Source organism: Delphinus delphis, chromosome 10 (genome assembly GCF_949987515.2).
Source record: "Delphinus delphis chromosome 10, mDelDel1.2, whole genome shotgun sequence".
Taxonomy (NCBI): Eukaryota; Metazoa; Chordata; class Mammalia; order Artiodactyla; family Delphinidae; genus Delphinus; species Delphinus delphis.
Window position 1 is genome coordinate 1,822,785 of NC_082692.2, and position 16,630 is coordinate 1,839,414.

Consider the following 16,630-nt stretch of genomic DNA (forward strand, 5'->3'; position numbering starts at 1 on the left):
GCACCGGGTGACGGCTCTCCTGCAGCGTCCAAGGTCTGAGCACAGGAGCTCGTAGTGACCAAGGGGAAAGAGCACACCCTCAAGGGCATCTGAATCAAGGCCTTCTGCTGACTACTAAGAGTGAACTAGGCCTGCATCCAGTGTCCAGCCTGTAGGACCGAAATCACAAACAAACATGTTCTGCTCAGGTTCAGCTCTGCTTCGGAGAGAGGTACACCTTTGTACCATGTGGAAAATAAAGGCATTTTCCCTGCCAGAGGAGGAGATGAAATGTCCACACAGTAGAAGAACTCAGCGCACTGAAGTCCCTTGGGAAGTCCAAGATGTATGGACCCTCTTCTGTGCTAGCCCGGGGTCCATGGGTTGTTATACCCACCTCCCAGGCTCCCAAGACCGAGGCCGCCATAGAGCCTTTGTGCTCTGCTCGAAGCCCCCCATGCCCCCCCATCAGCACCCCTCCTCTGCTCCTTTAGAAAAACACTCCAGTGAATGCTTCTTTGTAAATGTAGACGAATAACAGAAATGAAAGGATTCTGAGTGAGCACTGCTGAGAGCACACTGGCTAAGAGACATAATTATCTCATTTCTTCCTCTGTTCCCCAAAGTAGTTGAGGTTGCTACTATGTGGTTAGAACATTTTAAAAACTGGATTTGGAGCTATGATCAATACTTTTAAATGATCAACAATTTTTACGGACGCAAAATCGACGGAATTTTCAAGGTATCACGGTTAATCAAAATATCAGAATCACTTTTCAGTTTTGATAAGTTGAAAATAGCCCTGTATGTACTAAGCAATGAGCAGAATGTTTAAGAGTGATCCTGTTTGGGGAAATTCTTTAAATCACATACATATATGCTGGTATTTCTAAAAGAAATCACAGGAAATGATTAACAGGGCTCACTGTGAAAAGAAACTTGAATTGGGGGCATACAGTAATTTCTCATCATTTTAGAGTTTCCTGTACAGTTCAAATTTGTTACCCCATGGTGTGTGTACACATATTCATTCACTCATTCAGGATAGAATGCTGGGTATGCTCAGAGGAATAAGACAGAGCCCCTGACAGAAAATTCTTATAATCTAGTGAGAAAAACTGATAAGTACGTTATTAAAATAACTATCATGTATGTGTTATAGTTGCCTAAGAAACTGGATTCCCATCCTGACTTGGCCGTTTCCTAGCTGTATGATCTTGGGCAGGCCGCTTAATCTTTCCATGCCTCAATTTTCTTCTGTAAAATGAGGATAATAACAGTTCTTACCCTACAGGGTTTTCATGAGCATTAAGTGAACATATATAAAGCACTTAGACCAGTGCCTGGCACACAGTAAGCTCTCAACAAACGCCCGATGCCATTACAGTGAAGATACAGACAGGAAGGACACCAGCACAGGGGGAAGCGGGATTCCTCCTGCCTGGGTCCTGGGTTATCAAGGATTTGAAGAAGAGTTGCTGCTTGAGCCGGGCCTGAAAAGATAAATAGGTTTTTGCCAGGTGAATAGGAGGGAAAGGCCATCTCAGGGAAAGAGAACAGTCTGAGGAAACGCAGGGCGATGTGGGTGTCTGGACAGCCGCCCCAAACAGGCAAAGTGAACTCCTGAACTTTCCTTCCAGGAGCTTCTCAAGGAAACAAAAAAGAAAGAGAAACTTTGTTCATTTTTAAAGTCCAGTACGTAATTTGTGTAAAGTCCCACCCTTGGTATGGCATTTCAGACTCACTTGTTAAATTGCTTTTTTATAGTCTTCTTGGTAGACGTTCACACCTGATCAAACATCTGTAAATGAGCCAGTATAAAAAATGAAAATCCTGAAATACAAAGCAGACACGCACGCAGACCTCCAGAGCGGACGGGCAGCGGGGAGGGAACTTGCACTTTTCGAAATCCAATTTGCACCTGCTTCTGGGGTCGAGCAGTTTACAAGATGCCGTTTGGCACTGGAGATGACCTTGTGGCCGTTCACCCCAGCATCCACCACGTGGGACTCCAGGTGAAGGTCCAGCACCTCACACCTGCCTGCTTGTCCCCAAGTCCGAGGTTGGCCTGTGACCCTGGGTTCCTCAGTTTAAAGCCACATTAAGCATCTCTGTGTGGGAGACTCCACGCCGAGAAGCTTTCACAGACCTCATCTCCATCCCCCTCCCAGAAGCAGATGTTACTATTTCCTCCTTGTACAGGGAAAGCGGCACTTCTGAGAGGTAAAGCCGCACTTCTGAGAGGTAAAGCCATTTGTCCAAGTTCCTGACCCATAGCTCAGGACTGTGTCCACCTCTTCTGCCTCCACATTCGGTGCTCCTTTGACTACTACGAGTTGCCTCCTCTGAGAGATGCTTAAACCCAGCACACCGAGATGCCAGCCCCGTAGCATAGAGTGTTAGGGACGTCTGATCTGTGGTCTCCACCCACACACTGAGAACCCCCTCGCTGCCCATGGTTCCAGACACACTCTCAGCCTCGTGTCTGGACTGACCATGTCATAGGTTGCTAGCAGCCTATCCAACGTCCTTCTCCCATCTTCCCTTCTAAGAGACCCCTGGATAATGTGCTCGGCTGAAAAACTACATTCTTCAGCCTCCATTGCAGAGGGGGTGACCACTGAGACGTAAGCATGAAAGAGCAAAAGGCTTTCAAAGGAAAACTTTTTGCCCTTCATTCCTCAAGCTGCAGCAAAATCAGATGTTGTGTGTGGCAGGAGCTCCAGCAACCTCCTTGGGACCATGAAGAAAAGGCCAGAGGATTTCAGAGACCTTGGCTTTAAACCAACACCCCTGGACCTCTTGCCTGTCAGGGTCTAAACCTTCAGGTATTTAATTCACCAGAGTTAGAATTCTGTTTCTAGAAGTCACATACAATTCCTAAGTGATACACTGACTAAACATGGGCACGTACTAACTCTTACCATTGTTCAAATGTTTGTTTACACTGGCGTGGTTAGTAAAAGTCAGACCTATTTGAAAGAATCAGTGAATAAAGATAGCTTTTAGTCATGTATTTTCTCAAGAGAAAATAGCAGAGGTAGAGCTGCTATTACTAGGGAGTCTGTGAACTTTCAGATTTTACATTCATAAGGCTGAATGTCACTAGTCTCATTGGAGCCTTAAAGTGACTTTTGAAGGCCAGTTCTCTGCATTCTCTTGTACTCCACTGACATCACTTAGGACTGCTGTTGTAGACAGGCCAGCAAGGCGCAAGCGGAGTCCCAGGGCTCCTCAGGGAAAGCCGGTGCTCTACACACACACACGCTCTTCAAAGGGCAGGATGTGCAGCTAAATCGGGGCTTACATCCTTGAGTCACATCCACCCACACATGGGAGAAGGCACTCCAGTCAGCTTCAGGCATAAAGACCAGCACACTGGATGTTTATCAGTGAGGAAGGAAGGAAGGAAGGATGGAAGGAAAGAAGGAAAGAGGGAGGGAGGGTGGGAGAGAGGACAGAGCAATGGGTCATCATAAAAAGAGACAAACCAATGGCACTTCCGGGGACTGGAAGGCTGAGGCACCATTTCCCCCTGAGAGCACGAAAAGAGGGCCAGTCTCACAGGTGAATTTGCGAGTCTGAAAGCAATTAAATATAGTAACTTCCCATCTAGCTACAGAATTGAACGCGCCAAATAGTTTTGTATTAATTGACTGTGAAAATGCATGGCATTTTATAGCCCTTGAATTCCTTGCCTGTGTTTAGTGGTTTTTTAATTGTAAATGACATGTTACAGTTCACAGTTTGTCTTTCTGTTCTTTTCATCAGAGTAAACCCTCCACAATTCCAAGTTCAGGTAGACGAAAAGCCTGTAAAAAGAAAAATTTATGAAATTTGCTTAAAGAGAGGCAAGGATTTTATTTCAGTTCTGTTAATTCAGTAATACAGATTAATAGCTAATAAAGTGCAGTTCAGGGCATAGCAAATCAGATTCACATCAGTAGCAGCATTTGTAATCAGAGGAACTTTCTGTTTTTCTGCATAAGTTCTAATAATATCCTTGAATATTTTTTCTCTTAACCAGTTTACCAATCTGCAGTGTCATTTACACTAATTTTTTTAATTAAAAAAAATGGAGAAAGGCAAACTTCATCCAAGTCTATTATCACGAATTATAAATTAGTGAAGTTTGACTACGTGAGGTTTTAACTATATAGCTGACTGTGGTGCCAGTGCTCTCATATTTAAAGAAAACTTGGGTTGATTTTGAGCTCGTAGCCCCTTCTGAATAAATGAAGTGAAGTTAAAATTTCTGCTGATGGGGCTTCCCTGCTGGCGCAGTGGTTGAGAGTCCGCCTGCCGATGCAGGGGACACGGGTTCGTGCCCCGGTCCGGGAGGATCCTACGTGCCGCGGAGCGGCTGGGCCCGTGAGCCATGGCCGCTGAGCCTGCGCGTCCGGAGCCTGTGCTCCGCGGTGGGAGAGGCCACAACAGTGAGAGGCCCGCGTACCGCAAAAAAAAAAAAAAAAAAATTTCTGCTGATATATTTGTACATATGTCAATATACACTAGAACTGAAATAGAAGGCCCCTTCCGGTTTAAAACTGACCTCCTCAAAGTGTCCCTTCCTCCCTATCTTACTCTATGCTCTGCTCCTTCTTCAGACCCTATTAAAATAGCAGTAAAGGGATCTGTGAAACGGCAAACGCACACACACACACACACATACGCACAAGGTCAAAAGATAACAAGAGAAGACATGGCAGTAATAGACTTTTGGAAACTGGAGGCAGATGGATGAGTGTCATCAACTGGGCACAGCCAGGAAAGCTGCATCTTAAGACAACAGAGGAGGAACATTGAAAAGCAGCTTGAATTGTCCCGCAAAACACTGGAAACTTCCAAAACTACGAATCCCTTCATCTTAGTCCCTGAGATTACGATTTAATTGGTCTGCCATGTGGTCTGGATGTTGGCATTTTTAAAGATTTCCTATGTGATCATAATATGCAGACAAATTTTGGGACTTCTGCCCTAATATGAAAAGCAGAGGCTAAAACTAATGAAGCAAAGCAAGTTGGAGGAAGCAGAGGTGATGCAGAGAAAAGAAAACTCTTTTAAAAACTCATCAGTATCCTCATAAAACATATTAAATCTCGGTTACAAGAACAGGATTCGCATAAAAGAAACACTCAGAGAATAGGAAAGAGTTCCTGGAATTGACTCTGATAGTTGACAAGAGAACTTAAAGGAGCTTCCACAATAAAGGAATCTCCCTTAAAGCAGAGCAGAGGAGGAAAATTGAAGTGAAAGGATAAGAAATTTCCAGACCAGGCGAGGAGATCTAACACTCAAATACTAGGAGTTCCAGAACAAAAACAAGAGGACATGAAATTGACCAAGACAGTTTGCCAGATGGAAGGATGTGAGAGGCCAGTAAACATCCTGCACAGTGGACGAAACACCCATACAAGGTCTGTCATTGTGAAATTTCACAATATCAGGGACAAATAGAGGGTGTCACAAGCTGCCAGAGAGCAGAATATCTGTCACTTACAAAGGGTCAGGATTCTGAACTCATTTGGACTTCTCAACAGCAACATGGAAGTTAGAAAACGACGGTACAATGCCTACCAAATTCTGAAAAGAAACTATTTTGAACCCAGCCAGATAAACTATTATCCAAGTGCATGTGTAAACTCAAGACATTTTCAGATGTGTAAGATCTCAAAAATATCACGTTAGGAAACTACTGGAAGGTGTATTCCATCTAAACAAAGGAGTAAAACAAGAAAGAGAAGCAAAGGATACACAACAGGGGATGCCCTATCCAACAGAGGATAGGAGACAGGGCTTCTCCAGTAGAAATGCTAGGACAGAAGCTCTGCTTCATGCTTAGAGGGCAATCACTGTAGAGTAGAATAAAATTCAGATTGGTCAGAAGTCTCTGGGAGGAATTTCTTCAAGAAGATAAATTTGATAGGATACCTAATGTATCTAAAGGTATGTAGAAAAGATTTGGACAATTAATAGATGGCTTGGGGCTTTCCTGGTGGCACAGTGGTTGAGAGTCCGCCTGCCGATGCAGGGGACACGGGTTCGTGCCCCGGTCTGGGAAGATCCCACATGCCACGGAGCGGCTGGGCCCGTGAGCCATGGCCGCTGAGCCTGCGCGTCTGGAGCCTGTGCTCCGCAGCGGGAGAGGCCACAACAGTGAGAGGCCTGTGTACCGCAAAAAAAAAAAAAAAAGATGGTTTCGTTTTGAATTCATGATACATACTTTCAAAAGCTAAGCAAATTTTAAAAATCAAGGCGACCAATAACTCCAGAGAAAAGAAGGGCTGAGCAAAAAATGAAAATTCATAATAATGCTCTACATTGCTCTCAGTCATGAATAGAATTTTCAAAATCACAATAATTGAAACACTGAATTTTTATTTAACCAAAAATTATAATATAACTATGTTGGGAGAATGGGGAAAAGGAGCAAAACATAAAAGGTGTGTGTGGGGGGGTGAAGGTAGAGATGAAAGAGACACAATCCTTACCTTTCTCTCCATACCATTTGATTTGAAAAGCTTACATATGAAAAAGGAAAAAGAACATACCATATTGTTTAGATATATGGAGATATTGAAAGAATTAGCTAAAACAAATGAAAATATTTACCTCTGGTGAGGGGGGGACATGGGCACAGCAGTAGTAGAAATACTATGTCTCATGAAAAGCTGTGAGGAACTTTACGGATCTTTAGAGTATGTGAATGTATGATGAATACAAAAAATTTATATGAAAAATCTAAAGATTTTTATGTAAAAATATTTTATGTGTTTTATATAAAAAATGTTTACTTATGAGTGGGCTGTCCCAATTTTTAGCATGACAATTGAAATCCTATTATATCACCTTAATAATTTGTTTTTATACTGAATAATTCACCTTTTTTTCAATGATACATCAACCTCTCATATTTTCACTTCTTTAATTAAAAACAGAAAAGTTACGTGAGCTCTGATAATTATCAGACTGATCAGGTAGGGCCCATCCCTGCAGAGCATTGGAAAGAGTCTACTGTAAAGCTTGAAGTTGGAAGAGATTTGCTCAAGCAATCCAACACTCAAACACTGGGAGGCACAGAAGGTGCTCAGAAATGCTGGGGGACCGCCCTTGGCCTGGGCGCTCCTGAGGCTCTCCTGCCCTCACTGGCACCCCAGGGGCTGTGTTTGCTCTTTCATTTAGAATCAATTTTCCATATTTCCTCTTCATCGTGGCCCAGCCAAAGCACCTCATAAAGTTAGGGTTTTGGCTTTTCGCATCTTCAATAAGAGCTCAGGTGGAAGTGGTCGGGCTGTGGGTGCCTCTGGCTCCAGCCATCCCGGGCTAGACAGCTGCCCTTCATGAGGCTGTTAGCACTCGTCGGAGCTTTGCTATTTCTGGGCTCTTCTCCACAAAGTGATTTTGTCTGTTTCCATACCCGTCACCCTGGCTCTCTGGTGGATCACTTTGAAGACGGCCTTGCCCCCCTTCAGTGCCCTGCAGCCAAGAACAGCATTTCTACTCCTCACCCAGCACCTGTGCCAATGGGCTAGGCTCACAAGGGGCAAGGTGGCGACTTCCTAGTCATCACCACCAAAGCCATGGATCCTGGTGTCCCTGCTCCTCAAGGTCCAGCAGGGGCTTGCTCTGGGCAGGGGTATATTAAGGAAAAACAACAGGAATCCCAGAGGGTTCACGTCCAAAGGGGCTCTGAAAAAAGTGCTTCAGCTTTGATCCAGCTGAGGAGAAACAAACACCTACCTCAAGCAGAACGGCATTTAGGGACCCTGGCTGAGGAACCAAAATGCAAAGGGTCAGTGAGAGCCTTCTGAGAAATCGTGGAGGAAAGAAGATAGCTTTGGGGGCGGGGGGGGATGGCAAGTAAAAAAAAAATCACACTACAGAAACTCATCCTTTAGACCTCTGTGGTCAGCTGCTAACCTCATGTGTACTGAGGGAATATACATCAGAACTCAACATACGTCAGGATTCAGTATTAAAACAAAATAGAAGACTCCCACAGTTGGGAGTGGCATTAAGCATGTCTCATCCAAGCTCCTTTTATAACATCCTGACACGTGGTTCCAGCTTCGAGCCCACGACTGCACCAGCCTGTTCTGGGAGGGCATGATCTCAGTATTTGAAGGTCCTTCTTGTCCACCAAGGTTAGAACTCCTGGTGTCTTATCTTCAAGACACCGGCCTCAAGGGTCCACCCAGGAGCAAGTAGGGCTTCTCTCACTGTCAGCTGCACACATTAACCTGGAGTTAAGGGCACTGGGACATTTCTGAAAAGGCTAGGAAGAAATCAGCATCTCCAATGTACTTAGGAAATGTACACTGCTTGTGAAAGTCCACAACTGGTATTGAGACACTGTAGCTGCAGAATTGCAAAAAAAAACATAAAATGTTTCAGGTTACAGACAGATGTAATAAAAAGCAGAGCAGATGTAGTAGGTGAGAAAGAGGAAGGGGGTCCGGGCACACAAAGCCATAGCCATTTGCCAGGAAATGGTTTAAGTGGTTTGTGGGAAACCAGGTCTCAGTGTCAGGCGTCCGCTTAAGTAAATTCCATCCTGATGTGCTCTCCCTGTGGCCGTTCACACCAACTCAGAGGAGACAAAAGCCGTGCCCAGGGCTGTCACGTGACTACAGGAGACACAGTGAAGTGCAGGAGAGGCTCAGAGGAGACTCAGACCTTACCATGTAATTACTATGTAATTAACCAAAGGGTAATTCAGGCTAAAACAGACTTCTATGTACACATCTTAAAACTGGATTTTTACCTTGTGGCAGGAGAGACCACTTTCATGATACTTTGAATTGTAAACATGTCACAGGCTATTGTCCTCTGAAATGGGGTCCTTGTAGAGTCCCTGTGGGGCTTCAGAGAACATAGATGTAGGCAGATGGGTGGCAGCCCAAGAGCTTGGAGAATTTGCTCTTTCTGGTCAACCTTCACGAATCTTGAAGAACTGGCTCCATTAACTAAATCAAAGTCAAAGGCTGCTGCCCTTTAAAACAAAATGGATCCAACACAAGCTCAAACACAGGCGTTTGGATTCTGTTTCCCTACGATTCTGGCCCCAAGGAAGAAGCAAGACACTGGAAAGCCCTACAAGGCTTTTGGGGTAAAAATGGAAACTAAGAAGGGGGACATGCCAGGAAAGGGGCTGCCCAAGGTCTGGGGGCGGGGCCGCTGGAGAGCTCCCCCTTCTCCCCCAGAGCCTCAGAGCACAACCCCCCGCATCGGTGGGCGGGAAACCCCCAGAGGTCAGGCATTCTTTCACCGAAAACAAAATCTGTGTTTCCAAAGTTTTAGAATCCTAAGAATCACTGAAGCAGGCATATTAGATATTTGATTTCATAGGTCTGGAGTGATTGGGTCACATCTCATCGTTATTATCATTAATAGCAACCACTTTCTGAGGACTCACCACGGCCTGGCTGCCCTTGTTTAGTCCGCTAAGCGCTCACATCCTCCCTCCCTTCTACACAGGTAAACTGAGGCTCAGAAAGGTTCTGCGGTGACTCCGACGTCACTTGGGTAGTAAGTAGCAGAGCCCAGATCTCTGTTTCTAAAGGTAACCAGGTACCGCAGTTTGAACAACAAGGTCCCCACAAGGGGCATCGGACACCAGGCAGTGGTCCTAGGCCGTGGGAAGGCGGTCTTCGTACGTAGGGCGTGGGGAGTCAGTGAAACCTTACTGCTCTCTGCAGAAGGGATGTTTGCACCCCACCACTCTGGAGGGGCCGCTTCTATCTCTTTAATTTAACTCATCCTGTATTGTTTGAAGAAAGGGCTTAAAAATAAGAAAGTTTGGCAATCGCAGCCTTGAGGAATTTAAGCCCTTTATCAGGCCCTTGGGGCCTTGAGCCCGCCTGCCTTTCCATCCTCACCTCCTGCCACCTCCCGTCATACCCAGCCTGCTGGGCCCCTTCTTCTACCTGTGACTTTCTCACCAAGTTAGGCTGGGACTCCAGAGCCAAGCGGGGGGCACTCCAATGCATTTCTCTTCCATTCTGGTTATCACAGTGACCAAACGTCCTCTGTACCCCGCCGGCTTCTCTTCACCAACGTGGAAACCCAGGACAGTCACATCTCCTTCTTCTAGACCTTCAAATCAATCTGTCAGGCCCCCGCCTCCCAGTCAGCCACTCTCTGCCCCCGCCAACCCAGGCGAGAGACCACCCATGGTGCCCACAGGCCTCCGGTGCCTAAGCTCCGCCCCTGCCCCTGCCTTCTGCTGGGCTGTGACAGCCCCCAGAACTGGAAGGACACCGGTGTCCCAGCAGTGGGCACAGGCGCCTCCACTCCCTCCGTTTCCAGCCCACCAGCTGTGCCCACACCTGGCTCCCAGATTCCAGGGTCAGCTCACGGCCACAGGGGCAAAGTACCTTGTGGGCAGCCTGCTCACAGGCTGTGCCCTGTTACAATGTAACTGAAAAGACAGGAGGCCCGTGAAATGTGAATTTCAGAGAAGCAACCAGTAGCTTCTGAGTATAAGTATGTCCCAAATATTACATGGACATACTTACGCTAAAAATAATGCATTATTTCTCTGAAATTCAAATTTCACTGAGGTCCTGAACTTTATTTGGCAGCCCTGCCCGAGCCCCTGCCTGCAGCCCTGGGCCAGACGCCCTCGTTAGGCCTCTTGGGACACTTTCTGGACTGTGGGCTCAGTTCATCTGATGTGTTTCAGTGACTCTGAACCTCCTGGGGAGACGCTGAAGGCCTCATTTTGTTCCCTCCTCCAGGGCATTTTTAAGCGTTTATGCACCAAGACCCCTGGGAAAGCAGTTTTTGACAAACTACAAAGGAGCCTATTAAAGCCCAGCCCGGGGCAGTGGGCTCTGTGATTTTTCATTGACATAACCCAGAAGGGTCACTGGAGCAACTGCTCCCAGCAGGAACTCCGGGCCAAGCAGCTTTACCTCGTCCAGGTGGGGACGCGGTCGGCAACCTTCAGATGCTTCCTCTCCTCCCCTCTCGAGCACCGCCTTCCCAGGAAACCCACCACAGTCTTTCGCAAATGCGTTATTTTATTTGGAGTCTTAGGAATAAACTCTCAGCAGTTCAACAGGAATGAGTGGACAGCTGGCTAAGAACAAAGCTCGTCATGCCAGCGAGACATCCACGGTGTGTGGTTCGCACGCTGAGCAGAGCTGCCGGGGTTGGGGGAGGAAGGTGGGCTGAGAGCCAGCTGTGGTTGAGCTCTCCGCCTCGGGGCTGAGCCCACGAAAGGGACTTCTTCTCCCGTAAGCGTCGTCGGCTGACCAGGATGTCAGGCCACCGGGCACATAGAAGGATGTCCCCACAAAGCTACTGCCCTGGGGGGAGCAGTTTTGAAAACTTTGTACCAAAGAACTTTGCCAGCCTGGCGTGACCCTCTAGTCCAGGAGGATCTGGACTGGAGATCCTCCTGGGAGGGTGGGCGGAGAAAGGGTGAGAAAACAGAGGAAGGGGTCAAGTCTCAAACACCCAGCTTTCCCCAACTGCCCATCGACTAGAGAACTCCAAACAGCCACAGAAGCAGGTCCCTCCGTGGTTGAAGGCTCTGGCATCTACTTAAGAAGCTAATTCTCAGGCCACATTCTCTTACTCAGCACTTTTCATCAAAATAATCAGTCCAGTGTCTGAGGAGGAACAGGGAATGAATGGGGCAGTGTAAGAGTCCCCAGCTGCTAATGAAATATTTAAAAATCCAGGACAGGGATGGCCTGTACTATTTCATACAAAGGAGGCTCTTACCGTGCCCCCCACATACCCTGTCTTGTTTTGGTTTTTTTTTGCAAGGGGAAAAAAATAGAATTTATGCACCTTAAAAAAATATGAAGTGAAAAATTATCCATTGGCACAGCAAAGACCTATTTCCAGGAAACAGGTTTTAAAAGAAAATTCTTGACATCCTGAGGTTAAGCCAGGAGGTGTCATGACTTTGAACGTGGATGATGAAAGAGCCACTGTGTCCAGGTGCCGCGCAGGCCTGACTCGTTTCATCGTTAAGGGAGGCTGGTTAAACCCCTGGTCGTGGTCCAGAAATATCCTGGCAGTTAGCGGCCTGCATTAAAATTTATAAACCACGAAAGACCTTTTCTCACAGAAAAGCTAATTCGGTCTGGAGCGCCTGGAAAAAGAGTGTTTAAGGGGTAGTCATCAGAAGTGGTTATATGGAAAACTAGAGGTAAGTAATTCTTTTTACTCCCCTAAAACATGCTAAAAATATAGCAACAGTAACTTCAGAAGGAAGGGAAGTGGCAACAAGCATACCCTCACTTCTAAGAAGTCCTAGGAACGAGGCCTAACTACCAGAAGTAGCTTTCGGGGGTGATAAAATAGTGGCAGGGGTATTAGCAGGAAGTGGGCCTGACCAAGGGGTGGAAACGGGCCCCCTTGGTATGGGCTCTGCAGCCAGCCCAGAGGTACCCCCGCCTCGGCTCGGGCCAGTCAGTCTGCAGGGGCGTCTATTCCATCTCCCACCGCCTTCCTCCCTCCTTCACTCTGAGCCTTTTTTGGGCTCCTCCTGTATGCTGCCCTGGCTCTGTTCCTGCCCACGCTACAGGTGTGAGCTTAAGAGGCCTTCCCTACTCCCCACAGATTAGGGAAACCCCCTGCATCTGCTCTGCTCTCAGCCCTCTGCACCCCTTCCATCGCCTGGCTTCTCTGTAAGACTGCGGAGGAGAGGGGAGCCCCGTGCTTCTCACCACGGTGTCAGGCCTCACCACCCCCCCCTCCACACACCCACTGGGTGCTCAGGGAATATTAGTGAGATGGATAAATGCCAGACTCTGTGAGTTCAGTTCTGTGTACCTATTTTATCTTTCATTCCAAAAGGACCTGGAAATGCGGCTCTGAAGTTAGCCTTTTAAGGGGACTGGCCAAGAAAAGTGTCAGCAAAGACTGGGTGACCGTCGAGGTAGCTGGCCGTGACATAACCCTCCTACAGCAGTGAGGGGTCAGCAGGCACCCACCGGACAGCCTGGAGTGACCCACTCTGCTCACCTAAGTGACAGCAGAGAAAGCCCTAAACGGGCCCATCTGCAGGACTGTCCCAGGAAGTCAGCCCGAATTTCCATTCTTGGAGAACTACTGTCCCCAAGGACCACGCTTGAACTGCCCACCTTGTTTTCTTCCTGATTCATACAATCCAACACTTCACCCTCAACTAGATGATGAGCTTCTAGAGTGACAGGAACAGTAGTGTCATGGCCATTTACTGAGCACTTGCTGTGTACCGGGCACAGTGCTAAGCGTTTCCTAAGCAGTCTGGGTGTATCTGCCCAGCAGCCCTCAGGAGAGCAACGTCACTAACTCCCTGTGCCACCCGCTCAGCAAGCCACGGGAATCGCTGTAGGTCTGACAGCTAAGCATGATGGGCATTTCTTTGTCCTCCTCTGTAGATCCTAGGGGGTATCTGGGCACTTGGGAGGCATTTAATAAATTCTTCCACTTCGCCTGAGCAGAACGGTACAAGTCCTTGCATTTCTGGTCACAGAAGTTCCCAGCTGGGTCCCACATTCTGAGCAACCATCTGAGCCGGGCCCTGGCCTTGACAGAGTTTGCTGCCAGCTCCAAAGCACCCTGGGGCTGCTGTTCTGTGCCAGCCGTGCTGAGGGAACCCCGAGGCCACCAGCACCTAGGGCAGGTGTGGGCCAGCATTCTGGGAGGGGAGCAGAGTCTGCTGCTAGCTAAGGCCCTAAAACTGGAAATCGAGCGGGTTTTGCGAGAATGGCCAAAGGGACAGCACTGGTGCTTCATTTCTTCTCAAAGTGACCTCGGGCTGCAGAAAGCTTGGCCTTCTCTCCCAAACATGTTCCTCCCAAACATTCCTTCACTCACACCCTCCCTTGACCCTCTGTCCCCATGTGCTCTCTCCATCTATTTGTGGACACGTTTAGTAAGAACTCTCGGGTTGGATTTCATTCAGGTTCTCAAGTCGATTCAAGGAAGGTCCACTTTATTGCAATTCTTCACAGAAACGGGCCCTTCCTGCTTGGACACATGGCAACAGGACTGTCATTTCTTCTTCAAACCTTGTGTAACATCTTCCTTCTGTTAAGATGATTTTTAATCTGTTGGTTTTACCCTCGTGAAACCTCTTTTGCTACCCCAGCTAATCCCACAAAACATTTATTGATACAACTGACTCAAAGATAAAAGAGTTGTGGTGGGAACGGAAATGAATACCTAAACTAGCGTTGCCACAGTTTCCCGTGAATTCATAATCCCCGGAGACCAAACGAGCACTGGAGGGGCAAGAAACTTGGTGATATCAGCCAACATTCATGCAATCCTCAGAACCAAGAGCCATCTAACACGTGTGTTGTGATCAGCCTTATTCCACAGATGAGGAAACTCGAGTGGTCACAAGACTAACTTAGTTATAAGAGGTGGGTGATGAGTACTCATTGCACAAAGAGATCAAATATTTCAAGTTTAATATATTTTTTATGGCCTACCCAACCCCCAGCAAAGACACATTATCATCTTTTTAGTTGCCAGTTATAACAAGTTCCGAGAGAGGAGAGTGAGCTGGACAGGAGTCAGATGGGGTCCCTAGAAGGGGCCCAGCCAACCGCACTTCTCCCAAGGATCCCCGGGATGGCCGTTAGAAGCACAGAGTCCCTCATGGGGATTCTGCTGCAGTGGCTTTAGGGACCTGGGATCTGAGTTTGCCAAGCATCCAACTGCTGCTCACCCGCAGGAGAGGTTGAGAGACGCTGTCCTGGATAAACAAACATCAGAGAGTCACACAGCTCGCTCAAAGTCAAGACCCCCTGTCCAATGTGAGGAGCCCAGCCCAGATGGACCCACGAGCCCCAGACACAGCGATCTTCCCTCCTGACGCCGGGAGCTTCGGAAGCAGTACCGTCCTAAGTAGATGCGATGGATCCAGCCGCTCCGCACACACGCGCTCATGTCTACACACTAGAAAGCCCGCAAAAGGGACTCAGTCACAAGATGAATCTCACGGATTACCCCTTTACTCAGCACACTTTCAATTAGACCACCTGCTGCTTCGCAGACAAGGGCAGACCAAGGACTTTCCATGACGCGGTGGCTCATCACGGGCCCCCACCTTTCCAACGGGCGAGGAGCTCGGGGTCCAGACCCATCTGAGAGGCCCAGTGACCTTCACAGGGAGACAGGCCATGCTCAGCACCTCACACGTCCCTCACCCCAGCTTATCTAACTGGCCACAGTACAAGTTTTGTATTTTGTCTGCTGGGAAATCTAATGGAAAGAACTATTATTAGACATATTTATTTTATCAAGGAAAATATGCTCTTAAAATGTTCAAGAAAGGATTTTGCCTGGTTCCCAAGAAACAGCCTGACAGACTCCTGGAAGGATATATACACACACATGCACACACATATATTCACAGGCATTCTGGATATGTTTGTGTGTATATGTATATAATATGTAAGCATCACTCACAGCTGTGGTAGTGAATGCTTTCCTTTCAGCATGTTTTTACACTGAACTTTAATTAACCCTTCATTTTTCAATTGCAGAAGATGACAAACATTCTACTGTTTCTCACGCTTTAATGCGCACGTGAGCAGGAACCTTGTTCAAATGCAGATTCCTACCCAGCAGGTCTGGGTGGGACCTGATAGTCTGCATCTCTAACCAGCTCCCAGGTGATGCTGGCGAGCCATGGACCACTCTTTGAGTAAAAAGAAGTCCAGTTTGTGGTGAATGACCATCTTCATAACATGTAAAGCAGCAACTGTCAAAGATTAGGATACATAAAAGAAACAAACAAAAACTGTTCAGATTAACTTACTCTTTCTTGGATAATCTCAAAATGGAACTCAGGATCCACACAAGGCCTCTTGGCCATAACTGTAAACACGCTTCACTCAGTTTGATGAGAGCCACTTCAGAGAACAAAGCTGATAGACAAATTTTGACTTGAGAGAAAGAGGCAGAAGGCAGCCAGAGCTACAGGTGTCCTGCTCCTACGGACACTCTGATCCGTGGGTGAATGAAGAAAGCCCGGGTGTATCAGATCACACCGACCTCTCAAAGTCGACTCTGCCAGTCTAGAAATGATTCAAGTTTCATTCAAGCACATCCTCTTGGAACTCGTGGGGAAAATTCCAGCACCAATATTATTCCAAATATTCTGCTATTTGGAGCTTCGCCCTACTCATTACTTTGTTTGAATAGTTGAAATAAGTATACTAATAATTATCCTCACTTCAAAGCCTTAAAATATGAAACTGTCCCTAAACTGCGCTGGTAATAACTAGAACACAAATGAAAATGGACACGCGTAATACAGGTGCTGTGAAGGATACAAAGAAATACAGGGGACGATCCCCACGGGGAAGGAGCCCCAGCTTTTTAGGAGCAGAGGCCAAACCTGAGTAACTACCAGAAAGGGCATCAAAGCTACCCACACAAACGGCACAGGGTACTTAAACGGTGTACTTAAAGGATGATGTAGTCAGTGCAAACTGGGGAGGTCGGATTAGAATCAACCGTGCTGGGATTTGAATCTGACCTTGAAGGACAGAAGGATCCCAAAAGGCACAGGAGAGGAGAGAGAATGAGGAAAGGTGTGGTGAAAGGTAAAAAAGTGGGAACAGAAGTTACATTTGGGTCACATCTCTGTGCCAGGCACCAAGCCACTTGCTAACAGGTGGATTAGCTCATC

General features: G+C 47.2%; 1 protein-coding gene across 1 annotated transcript in view; it reads right to left on the bottom strand.

The window, feature by feature from the left end:
- Positions 1 to 16,630, bottom strand: part of MYLK4 (myosin light chain kinase family member 4) — an 87,408-nt gene that overhangs the window by 40,961 nt on the left and 29,817 nt on the right. The window lies entirely within an intron of this gene.